Source organism: Zingiber officinale, chromosome 5B (genome assembly GCF_018446385.1).
Source record: "Zingiber officinale cultivar Zhangliang chromosome 5B, Zo_v1.1, whole genome shotgun sequence".
NCBI lineage: Eukaryota > Viridiplantae > Streptophyta > Magnoliopsida > Zingiberales > Zingiberaceae > Zingiber > Zingiber officinale.
This window is the reverse complement of record NC_055995.1, coordinates 126,881,958-126,893,925: the sequence shown is the minus strand read 5'-3', so window position 1 is coordinate 126,893,925 and position 11,968 is coordinate 126,881,958. Positions and strand designations below refer to the sequence as shown.

At 41.0% G+C, this 11,968-nt stretch overlaps 1 pseudogene; it reads right to left on the bottom strand.

The window, feature by feature from the left end:
* Nucleotides 1-125: 125 nt before the first annotated feature.
* Nucleotides 126-2,021, bottom strand: LOC121987037 (annotated as a pseudogene).
* Between the last annotated feature and the right edge of the window lie 9,947 nt (nt 2,022-11,968).

The window sequence follows — 11,968 nt, the reverse complement described above, 5'->3', positions numbered from 1 at the left end:
TTATGTTACCAGTAATAATAATGTAGAACATAGATCCTTGGAAATATATGATGGTTTAAGAAACAATATTCAAAGATTCAGTGCTTAGCCTGATTATTCTAATGATTAATATGAGAATAACACAACTACAACTTGCTGGATGGAATACCAACTGGAGATTTTCTCCATTTCTTCTCCACAACTAACGTTAACTTTTTCACCTCTTCCTTGGGGATGAGCCTGGGGCTGCTCAGCATCAATCCTCCATCGACGACCATTGTAGTCCCGTTGACAAATTTACCTACAGAAAGTAGTAAAAGGTTTGCCTCAACCTACACAACTTTGGTGGTGATCTGATAAGATGAATACATGCAATACACAACACAAACCTGCATCAGAAGCCAAATATAAGGCAGCCATGGCGATATCCCATGTCTCTCCCAGCTTATACAGAGGCCTCTCAAATCCAGAGACACCATTCTGCATTTCTGCTGGTCCAAGCTTCCCCATCCCAGGAGTGTCTCCGATCAGCCCCAGAGCAATCCCATTGACTCTTATATCATAATCAGTGCCCCATTCTAGGGCTAATGACCTTGTGATGCTGTCGACGGCTGCCTATTTACGCAAGAGAAAACAGCTTGAAGTGTGTTTACCAATTCCATATAGAGACGAAGTTTAACAACACGTACCTTGGCTGCAGATACATGGATCTGGTACCAAGGAGCTGTGTAGTGCAAAGTTGCACTAATGTTCAGAATTAGTCCCCCGGCCAATAGGTCTTTTCCTTGTCCTCCTTTCTTTAGATACTTCAAAGCCTCATGGCACATAGTGTATGTGCCAACCGAATCAATGTCAAGGACTAGGAATTTCAGACCAAAAAAATATAACTGTTTGATTAGCATCTACCAAATATAGTTTCATTGAAACCATAACTAATGAACTAAAAGCTTAGATGATTGTCCTCTTTGCATCATATTTAAATGGGGTACGCAAGTATGAGCAGTTTAGTCATCCTATATATATAGGTTCTAAAGAAACAACTAAACTAACTTCCAAGATTATGCAATGGACAGTATCATCGAATATGAAGGCAGTTACCGGTTTGAAAACTGTTTGGTGATAAATCCTCTGGTGATGCAAGAAAATTTGCTGCTGCTCCATTTACAAGAATATCAAGCTTTCCAAAATGCTTAAAAGCTTCTTCCAAAACCCTAGCTGCATCCTCCTGCTTACGTACATCACCCTCAAGCCCAATGGCCTGAGAAAACGTTAAGTAGACGATTCAGCGTAATGTAGATCATAATCTAAGAGGTGATCATATATCTAAACCTTGCAGAACACAACAAAATTTAACAAGGCAATTCTACTCGCAATTCGATTTGATGCCTCATTGGATGTTTGAAGCTCAGACACAAATCAATCTAACTAAATGACTTTGTAGAAATTCAAGTAGAATTAAGAAGACTACCATTGCGTTAAGAAAACAGTCTTAACTTGGATGTTGCAGTGTGTTGTTAGATTGGAATGATCTCATCATTCCATTACAGTGTGTTGTTAATTCCACAAACACATTACCCCATTATGAAGCTCCAAGTTAGTTCATTCTATGTGTTATTCTTCACAATCATGGAATACAACATAATCAAAATTCCTAGATTTGAGCAACAAAAGCATCATAAAAGCATCCAAATGATAGAAAAGTATGCTCTGATATGTTGGTGTTGCCGAGTTTTGAGCTCAATCAAATTTAGGGTTAATGTCTATCAAAAAACTAGACAAGAAGTATAATAAAAAAACAATTGAAGAAGAAGAGTAATGTTCTGATAGGGTGTATCCCTAATCATAAGAATCACAAAAGGAGAAGATGATGAATAGGTGCTCGAGACAAAGACGGCTCACTCGGATCTCCTTAGACTGAAGCGCGGCAACCATAATGTTGAGACCTGGCGGCGGCGGCCCATGATGGAAACGACAGCTTTGTTCTTACCGAATTGCCTCGAGATCTCAAAGCCAATCCCGAAACCTCCTCCGGAGAGCCACATTTTTTTTTGGATGTCGGCCTTCGGGGTGACTCCATCGACTTCCCTCTTACGATTCAGCGATTTGATTTGAGTGTGCGCTCCGTCGAGGAAACTAGTTTGGCCTATCTATTTTAAAAAATTAGTTTGGCCTTTTAAAAATAGATAGTTTGGCCAAACTAATTTTTTCAGAATTAGTTTGGCCAAACTAATTTTTTCAGAATTAGTTTGGCCTATCTATTTTAAAAAATACTTGATTTAAGTGCGCGCTCCGTTAAGAAACTCTCAGAATTTAAGTTCGAAGGATCGTGTGCGACAAAAACCTCCACGGCCCATCCCAAATGACATGGCGGTTTTAAGTAAGAGTCCATGGCAAGCCCGGGGTAAAGCAAGATCAAGGTTTGGTCAACATATGACCATGTGGGTGTTACAGGATGCAGTCAACATATCTTCAATGTGGCAATGAGTCGAGTCGAGCCGATCCGACCAAGTTCCCGATCTCCTGAATTACTGACTCATCGACTGCCCGACTAGCCCACTCATCGAGCAACCAACCTCAGAACCTCCGGAACTCCAGGCATGCAACAACTAATTTCGGATTTCGGATCTAATTTCACAATCAAAATGCTAATATGTTTGACTTCATTTGGTTAGGGTTTCGATGTTAAGCGTGCTGTTTATTTTTGTGGTGATTATATTGTAGATGGTTCCCCTGGTAATTACTTATCAATTTTGTTTCTGAATGACATATATGTTCTTTGACTTCTATCCATCCTCTTCGTTCTCTATAGTTACTGCTTAAGTTAACTGGGAAATCATGCTATTATTAATAAGGGCAGTGCGCCCTCTCTAAGCTTGGGGATATCTATTTCACCGTCAGGGCGTAGCGCAGATGGTGGGCGCATGACATCTCTAGTGTAATGGCTAGGGGTCGATTCTTAGAAACTGACGACCGAAGATTTACCTAGCTATCATGCGCCTATAGCCTATGCACCTGCATGTACCTCCCTTCATATCTGTGGGGCCGACACTAGGAGAGTCGCTAAGATAGTGAATCTACCTTTGGGGATATCTATTTCATATGCATCGCCTTGCAATTTTGGCAAATAGGCTTCCTCGTGCTTATCGATTAATTGTCTATGCTTTACAGCGATGCCATCATCCATAGCTAGAACAGATCTGGTGATATATATCCCTTAGAATCTCGATTTCAAGCCTATTACACTATTCTTCCCTCGACTCAATAAGTATTCGGGAGTCAAGGGATCTAGTTTATTATTATATTCTCCCTAACTTTATTGGTATATGAGAGTTGAGAAATCGAGCTATTATCTTATGGACAATGGAGAGGTCACCTTAAAATTGTACTTTTGAGCACATTTAATTCTATATTTTGAATATGAATGGTAGCTCTTCCACGTAGTTTTACTTGAAGGTACTTCACCGTAGCTGTCATGTGCCCACAAAATCCAACTCACTCGTCATACACCGAGCCCCATCCTATTATCTTCCGACTCAAACATAGTCATGGATTAAGTTATTCTCTCTCCGGCACCACGGGTACTCGGGAGTCGTGAGATCGACCATTATTATTTCTCCTTCTAACTCGGACGATTATTCAAGATATGGATACATTTACCTAATGCGCCGCAAGTCTGAGTGTTTTGATAAGTTCAAAGAGTACAAGGCTGATGTGGAGAAACGTCTAGGTAAAAGTATCAAGACACTACGGTCTGATCGTGGTAGCGAATACCTCTTAGGAGAGTTTAGGAATTACTTATCAGAGGTCGGGATTCAATCCCAATTATCCGCACCTGGTACATCCCAACAGAATGGTGTGGCAGAACGAAGGAATATGACTCTTATGGAGATGGTTAGATCGATGATGAGTTATTCAGAATTACCAAATTCGTTTTGGGGATACGCTCTGGAAACAGCAGCGCACATTCTGAACTTAGTACCTTCTAAATCAGTATCTTCTACTCCCACAGAATTATGGAATGGGCGGAAGCCCAGTATAAGACATATTCGGATTTGGGGTAGTCCAGCACATGTGCTGAAACAAGATGTTGATAAGTTAGAATCTCGTACAGAAGTTCGTATGTTTGTGGGGTATCCCAGAGGAACGAAAGGCGGTTTATTTTATAGTCCTAAAGACCAGAAGGTCATTGTTAGCACTAATGCCCAGTTTTTAGAAGAAGACTATATAATGGATCACAAGCCTAGTAGTAAAATTGTTCTAGAAGAACTTAGAGAGGACACGTCTACTTCAGTACCAACAGTACAAGATGAAGTACCACAAGAGACTGCAACACGTGTCACACATGATACACAACCACAGACGGTGCCTCGTCGTAGTGGGAGGGTTGTAAGGCAGCCCGAGAGATTCATGTTTTTTGGTGAGTCTTCGGACTTGATCCCAGGCAAACATGAACCAGATCCCCGGACATATGATGAAGCACTCCAAGATATCAATGCAGTATCTTGGCAAAAGGTAATGAATTCCGAAATAGAATCTATGTATTCTAATAAGGTTTGGGAGCTTGTAGAACCACCTGATGGTGTAAAAGCCATTGGATGCAAGTGGATCTATAAAAGGAAAAGAGGGACAGATGTGAAGGTAGAAACCTTCAAAGCAAGGTTTTTGAATTTTTAAATTTCCTCAGATATTTACAATTTGTAAATAGAGAGATTTTAAAAATTTATAAAATTTTCCTAATTTAAATTAGGCCACAAGGTTTTAAAAGAGAGTTGTAAAATTTATAAAACTTTCTTTTAAAAAGAAATATTATTAGAGATGTTTTAAATTTTAAAACTTGGTTTTAAATTTTAAAACTTTTCTTTTAATATCCACATTAGAAAAAAAAAAGTTTGTAAAATTTTATTAGAAGTTTTCTTCTTTTAAATTTTATAAAAGATGTATTAGTAAAGTGTCTCTGACACAGTACCTTAACGAGCCGAGCATATCTCTGAAGTGACAGTGGAAGTTTCTGCCGTATGATCTTCTATCTGAACTAATCGCCAACCATGCCGCCTGTCAGCAGCGCATGCTCTCAAAAAGATAATATCCAGCTAGCAATGTCTTTTACTGGGCTGAGCAGGATAGCCGCTTGAAGGATAATCGTTCGGCTCGGGTTCTTACTTTCTGCTCGGATGAGTGTATTATCTGGCCGAGCGGGACGGTCGCTCGACCGCCCTTCTGTTTGTGTAGTTTGGTCATAAATCAGTTCTGTTCTTATAGCTCTATATAAGGTCAAGCGGGGAAGCCGCTCGGTGTACCCTTGCAGATACCTAGTAGTCTTTCTGAGCATCGGAAGCTCGGAACCCCGCCGAACTGTTATGCTGTCAGATCGGGTCTTCATTATCCCGATCGGGCGAGCGTGCTCCCCGATCGGCCAGTGGTACAGGGGCGTTTCACCACCTTGACTCTGACCTCCACCATGGTAGTGTGGATGGGGCCTTCCCAACTTATCACCGCATCAATATATATATAATACTATTCTTAAATATTCAGAGTCAAGTATTAATAAATAAGGACAATATTAATGCGTTAAGACTAGCATGTAGGTCAACTGATGATTTGACCTCACAAGTTATAAATATAAGATATCAAGTTGATACATGGGTATATATTAGAAAATATGTACTGAATTGATCCGCCACGAGAAGTTTTATGGATCGTTATATGAGTATCATAAACATTCTCATGGTAACTATTAGTATAAATAATCCTTAAATCTGAAGTCACTACAATTCCTTACATAAGGAGTTGTGTGCTTTGACATCGACAAGCGTCACCTGTAATAAGGTGAACTATAAAGTCGTTCACTGGTATATAATGAGCTATGTAGAGGAATGTGAGTATGTAGATGGAATTTATCCCTTTTGTATAACGGAAGAGATATTTGTAGGCTCTTAGATTGAGTATGACTACTAGTGCGACGATAAAGGGGGGGCCCGCCTGAAGGGTCGGCCAGAAGTATTTTTCGAGCCAGCACGCGACCGCTTGGATGACCCCTACAAGAGCCTTGGTGTACCTCCTTCAGGATGTAATCGACGTCTTCCGGTCCGACGCATTTGAGTAGGGGTCGACACGAAGGCCTTCCTATAGAGTTGGTCGCCGATCAATATGAACCGACCGACCCTCTTTTTTATTAGGCGAGCATCCTCTGGATCAGCAGGTATAGTTCCCAAATGCAAGAACTCTGTTAGAGTCGTCCTCCAGTCGTTCGGGAAGATGATTCCCACCATATGGTCGATGTGGGCTACCAGTGAAACTTGCTCGATCGACTGACTTATGACGATCAACACTAATGAACTGGCTAGCTTTGCTAGCTCATCCGTCGCTTGGTTCTCTGATCGAGGGATTTTCTGTATCACCACTTCTTAAAAGTTGGCCTTCAGCTTTTCAAAAGCCTCTATGTAGAGCCTTAACCGTGAGCTACTTATTTAAAAGGCCCCGGATAGTTGCTGGGCGGCAAGTTAGGAATCCGAGTGAATGAGAACCTTTTCCGCTCCCACATGTCGAGCTGCTTGTAGGTCAGCTATCAATGTCTCATACTCTGCTTCATTGTTAGTAGTCCGACAGTCCAGACGGATGGACAGCTACACCCGGTCCTCTCGAGGTGAACGACTGCCCTGCCGAGTAGATGAGCCATCCACATATATTTTTCATGTCGCTGGCGACTCGTTACTCTGGACTTCTATAACAAAATCCGCCAAGGCTTGAGCCTTGATCATCGCGCAGGATTGATATTGGATGTCGAACTCGCTAAGTTCGGTCGTTCACTTGATCAGTCACCCGGATGCTTCTGGATTGAGGAGGACTCTTCCCAGAGCATTGTTAGTCATTACTATGATTGAGTACGCTAGGAAGTACTGGCGGAGCCTCCATGCTATGAGTACCAGTGCATAGGCCAACTTTTCGAGACCGGTGTAGCGAGATTCATCATCTTTCAATATATGACTCAGAAAATATACAGGTTGCTGATCCTAGCCGTTTTGCTTGACTAAAGTCGATCCAACAGCATGTTCGTTGGATGATAAATATATCCAGAGCGACTCGCTCGCGATTGGCTTGGCTAACACAGGTAGTGAGCTCAAATACGCCTTCCGCTCCTACCGCGCTCGATCACACTCGGCGTTCTATTAGAATTTTGTAGATCAGCACAGTATCTTAAAAAAGGGCAGACTCCGATCGGATGACTTGGATATGAAACGGGACAATGCCGTGATCCGACTGGTCAGCCTCTGAGCTTCCTTCAAATTCTGAGATGGAGGCACGTTCTGCAAAGCATGAACCTTGCTGGGGTTGGCTTCGATGCCCCCTTCAGTGACAATGTAGCCTAGGAAGCGACTACTCTTTGCACCAAACAAATACTTGCTCGGATTCAACTTTATCCTGTATGCTCTTAACGTCCGACAAGTTTCGTTGATATCTGCGCATAGGTCGGTCACTCGAAGGGATTTGATGAGTATGTCATCGACGTATACCTTCATATTACGACCAATCTGCCGTTGGAACACTTTATTCATTAGCCTTTGGTAAGTGGCCCCAACGTTCTTTAGTCCGAACGACATGACGTTATAGCAGTATGTTCCGTCGGCCATGATAGAGCTGACATTCTCTTGGTCCTCGCAGGCGAGCGACACCTGATGATATCCTTGATACGCGTCGAGCATACAGATCAGCTCGCAACCCGCCGTCGAGTCCACCAGTTGATCTATCCTGGGTAGCGGATAGAAATCCTTCGGGCATGCCTTGTTTAAGTCGCGAAAGTCGATGCAAACCCGCCATTTGTTGCCCGGCTTGGAGACTAGCACCACATTGGCCAACCAACTTGGGAATTGGACTTCCCTTATGTGGTCGACCTCTAATAACTTTTCTATCTCCGCTCGGATGATCACGTTATGCTCCGCGCTAAAATCCCTTTTTGTTTGTTTGATCGGCCGAGCGTCCGGTCGAACATGCAGCTCGTGCTGGGCCACACTTGGGGAGATGTCGGGCAACTCATGTGTCGACCATGCAAACACATCATGATTCTTCTTGAGGCAGACGATTAATTCGGCCTCTTGCTTCTCCTCCAGGTCGGCAGCCATGAAAGTCGTGGCTTCTGACCGACTTGGGTGGATCTACATCTCTTCCTTTTCTTCATATACCATGGTGGGAGGTTTCTCGGTAATAGCATTTACTTCTAGCCGTGAGACCTTTCGTGATGCTTTGGCCTCGGCCTTGGCCATCTCCACGTAGCATCGCCGAGCAGCCAGTTGGCCGTCCCTGACCTCGCCCACCTGGTCATCTACTGGGAACTTTATCTTCTAGCAGTAAGTGGATACTACCGCCCAGAATTCGTTGAGGGTCGGTCGGCCCAAAATGACATTGTAGGCCAATGGTGCGTCCACAACTATGAAGGCTAATCTTGCCTGGTCGATCGACAAGACTTCATTGTCCGTGAACCCGTAGAGCGGGGTCGCCATGGGCAGTAGCTCACTGCGATCGATCTGCAGCTGATCAAACGGCTTCTTAAAAATGATGTTCACCAAACTCCCTGTATCGATGAAGGTCCGGTAAACGATGTAGTTGGCAATCATCACTCAGATGATCAAAGCATCATTGTGAGGGATTTCGACCCCTTTTAGATCGCTGGGGCCGAAGCTGATCTGAGGTCCTTCGACCTTCTCTTTGTTGCATCCGACGACATGGATTTCCAATCGTTGGGAGTACGATTTCCTGGCCCGATTGGAGTCTTGCCAGTCGACCCCTCGGCGATCATGTTGGTTGCTACTCGGAAAGCCTAGAGGTTCCACTGTACAAAAATTTTGTACAAAGGTCTGAACCTTTTCCTAGCTACCATGTGTTCTTTTAAATTAAATTTTGGATCGCCTGCGGAACTTAACACGTTTGATCCAAAACTTAATCTATTTGTTCTTTTAGGTTTTGACTTGGATCTCCTGCGGAACTTAACACGTTCGACCCAAATCACCTTAAGTTATTAATTCCATTAAATATTAATTTCCATAATTGGTTCCCAGTACTGACGTGGCGAGGCACATGGCCTTCTTGGATATGGGAGCAACCACCACCGACTAGACAAAACCTTTTATGGAAAGCTAATATTTAATTTCCTAAAATAACTTTAGGTTAACCGAAAAGAACAATCAAATCACAAGGAAAAAGAAAACAAAAGAACACAACATCGAAAACATATTGAAATACTAGAATCGCATGCCTCTTGTATTTGGTATTATTTCCAAAAATAACTAGTATGATGCGGAAAGAAAAATTACTAGTTATACCTTTTAGAAAGACCTCTTGATCTTCTACCGTATTCCTCTTCTAACCTCGGACGTTGTGTGGGCAACGATCTTCCGAGATGAGAAACCACCAAAGCACCTTCTTCTCCTTTCTTCAAATTTCGGCCAAGCACAGAGCTTTCAAAAGATGATAATCTTTTCCACCAACCAAGCTCCAAGGGATGTAAGCTTTCTCTCCTTCTTCCTTAAGCTAGATCCGGCCACCAATTAAAACTCCATGAGGAGGAAGAGGTCCGGCCACAAGATGGAGAGAAGAGAAAGGAAGGAGGCCGGCCACACCAAGGAAGAAAAGAGGGAGAAAATAATAGAGGTTGTTCACCCATGAAGGCTCCTCTACCTCCTCATTTATAATCCTTGGTCTTGGCAAATAAGGAAATTTTAATAAAAACTTCCTTAATTCTTTTGCCATGAAAAGGAAAATTTTATTTTAATTAAAATAATTTTTCTTCTCACTTGAACATGGCTGGCCACTTATTTCCTCAAATCAAGGAGAGTTTTAATTAAACAAGAATTAAAACTTCCTAATTTGTTTCCGGAGATTTATAAAATTTCTCCAATAATTTTATCCCTTCATGATTGGTTTATAAAAAGGAAATTTAATTAAAATCTTTCTTTTAAACATGTGGATAAAAAGAAAGTTATCTCTAAAAATTAAAATATCTTTCAATCTACAAATAAGGAAAGATATCAAATCTTTTCTCAATCTTTTGTAGAAACTTATAAAAGAGAATATTTAATTTTTAAACTCTCTTTTAAATCATGAACATGTTTAAAAAGGAAAGTTTTCTTAAAATTTAAAATCCTCCTTTAATCAACAAATAAGGAAAGATTTCAAATTTTAAACTCTCTTTTAATCATGTAGATGATTTACAAACAAGGAAAGTTTTTACCAAAAATTAAAACCATCCTTTTAAACTACAAATAAGGAAAGAGATTAATCTCTTCTCTTAATCTTTTGTAGAAAGTTATAAAAGGAAATTTTAATTTTTTTAACTCTCTTTTAAAATCATGATATCCACATAAGAAATAATTTTAATAAAAATCCTTTTTAATATTCTAGTGGCCGGCCACCTAAGCTTGGGACCCAAGCTTTTGGCCGACCACCTTCATGGCTCATCCACTTGGTCTTGGCCGGCCCTAGCTTGGGTTCCAAGCTATCTTGGCCGACCCCATTGGATGGGTAAGAAGGTGGGTATGCGGTGGGTATAAATCTCTATATACTAGAGGCTACGATAGGGACCGAGAGGAGGAATTGGTTTTGGTCTCCCGATAAAATTAAGCATCCCGTGCTCGCCCCGAACACACAACTTAATTTTATCAATAATAATTCATTCCACTAGAGAACTATTATTGAACTACCGCACCAATCCCAAATTACATTTTGGGCTCCTTCTTATTATGAGTGTGTTAGTCTCCCTGTGTTTAAGATAACAAATGTCCACTAATTAAGTAAGTTACTGACAACTCACTTAATTAATATCTAGCTCCAAGAGTAGTACCACTCAACTTCATCGTCATGTCGGACTAAGTCCACCTGCAGGGTTTAACATGACAATCCTTATGAGCTCCTCTTGGGGACATTCTCAACCTAGATCACTAGGACACAGTTTCCTTCTATAATCAACAACACACACTATAAGTGATATCATTTCCCAACTTATCGGGCTTATTGATTCATCGAACTAAATCTCACCCATTGATAAATTAAAGAAATAAATATCAAATATATGTGCTTGTTATTATATTAGGATTAAGAGCACACACTTCCATAATAACGAGGTCTTTGTTTCTTTATAAAGTCGTAAAAGAAGCGACCTCTAATGGTCCTACTCAATACACTCTAAGTGTACTAGTGTAATTATATAGTTAAGATAAACTAATACCTAATTACACTACGACCTTCCAATGGTTTGTTCCTTTCCATTATGGTCGTGAGCTACTGTTTATAATTTATAAGGTACTGATAACATGATCCTCTGTGTGTGACACCACACACCATGTTATCTACAATATAAATTAATTGAACAACTACATTTATCATAAATGTAGACATTTGACCAATGTGATTCTTATTTCTAGATAAATATTTATACCAAAAGCTAGGCTTTTAGTATACACTCTAACAATCTCCCACTTATACTAAAAGACTAAGCTGCCATATCTGCTGCCATTCATCTGATTCCCAACCCTTCAACATGTCCATCAAAAGCTCTCGCCTTAAGGACCTTAGTGAAAAGATCTATAGGTCATCATCTGATGCATTCTAGGCAGCAACAACTTCTCCTCGTTTATACGATTTCTCGTATTGGGTGGTACTTGTGCTCTATTGTGTTTACTTGCCTTTATAGACTTATGATTTCTTCGAGTTTGCTACTGCACTAATATTATTACAATAAATTGTAATAATCTTTGGACAAACCAGAAATCATATCTAAGTCTATCTTGAGGTTATTGAGTCATTCAGCTTTTATGGCTACCTCAGAGGCTTGCCATATACTAAACTTCTATGGTGGAGTCCAGAAAAACACCTATGCTTATCACTCTTCCATAGTTATGACTTTACCTCCTAAAGTAAACACAAAACCCCGAGGTTGACTTATTATTGTCCCTATCCGATTGGAAGTCAAAATCCATGCAACCCACAAGGACCAAATTAA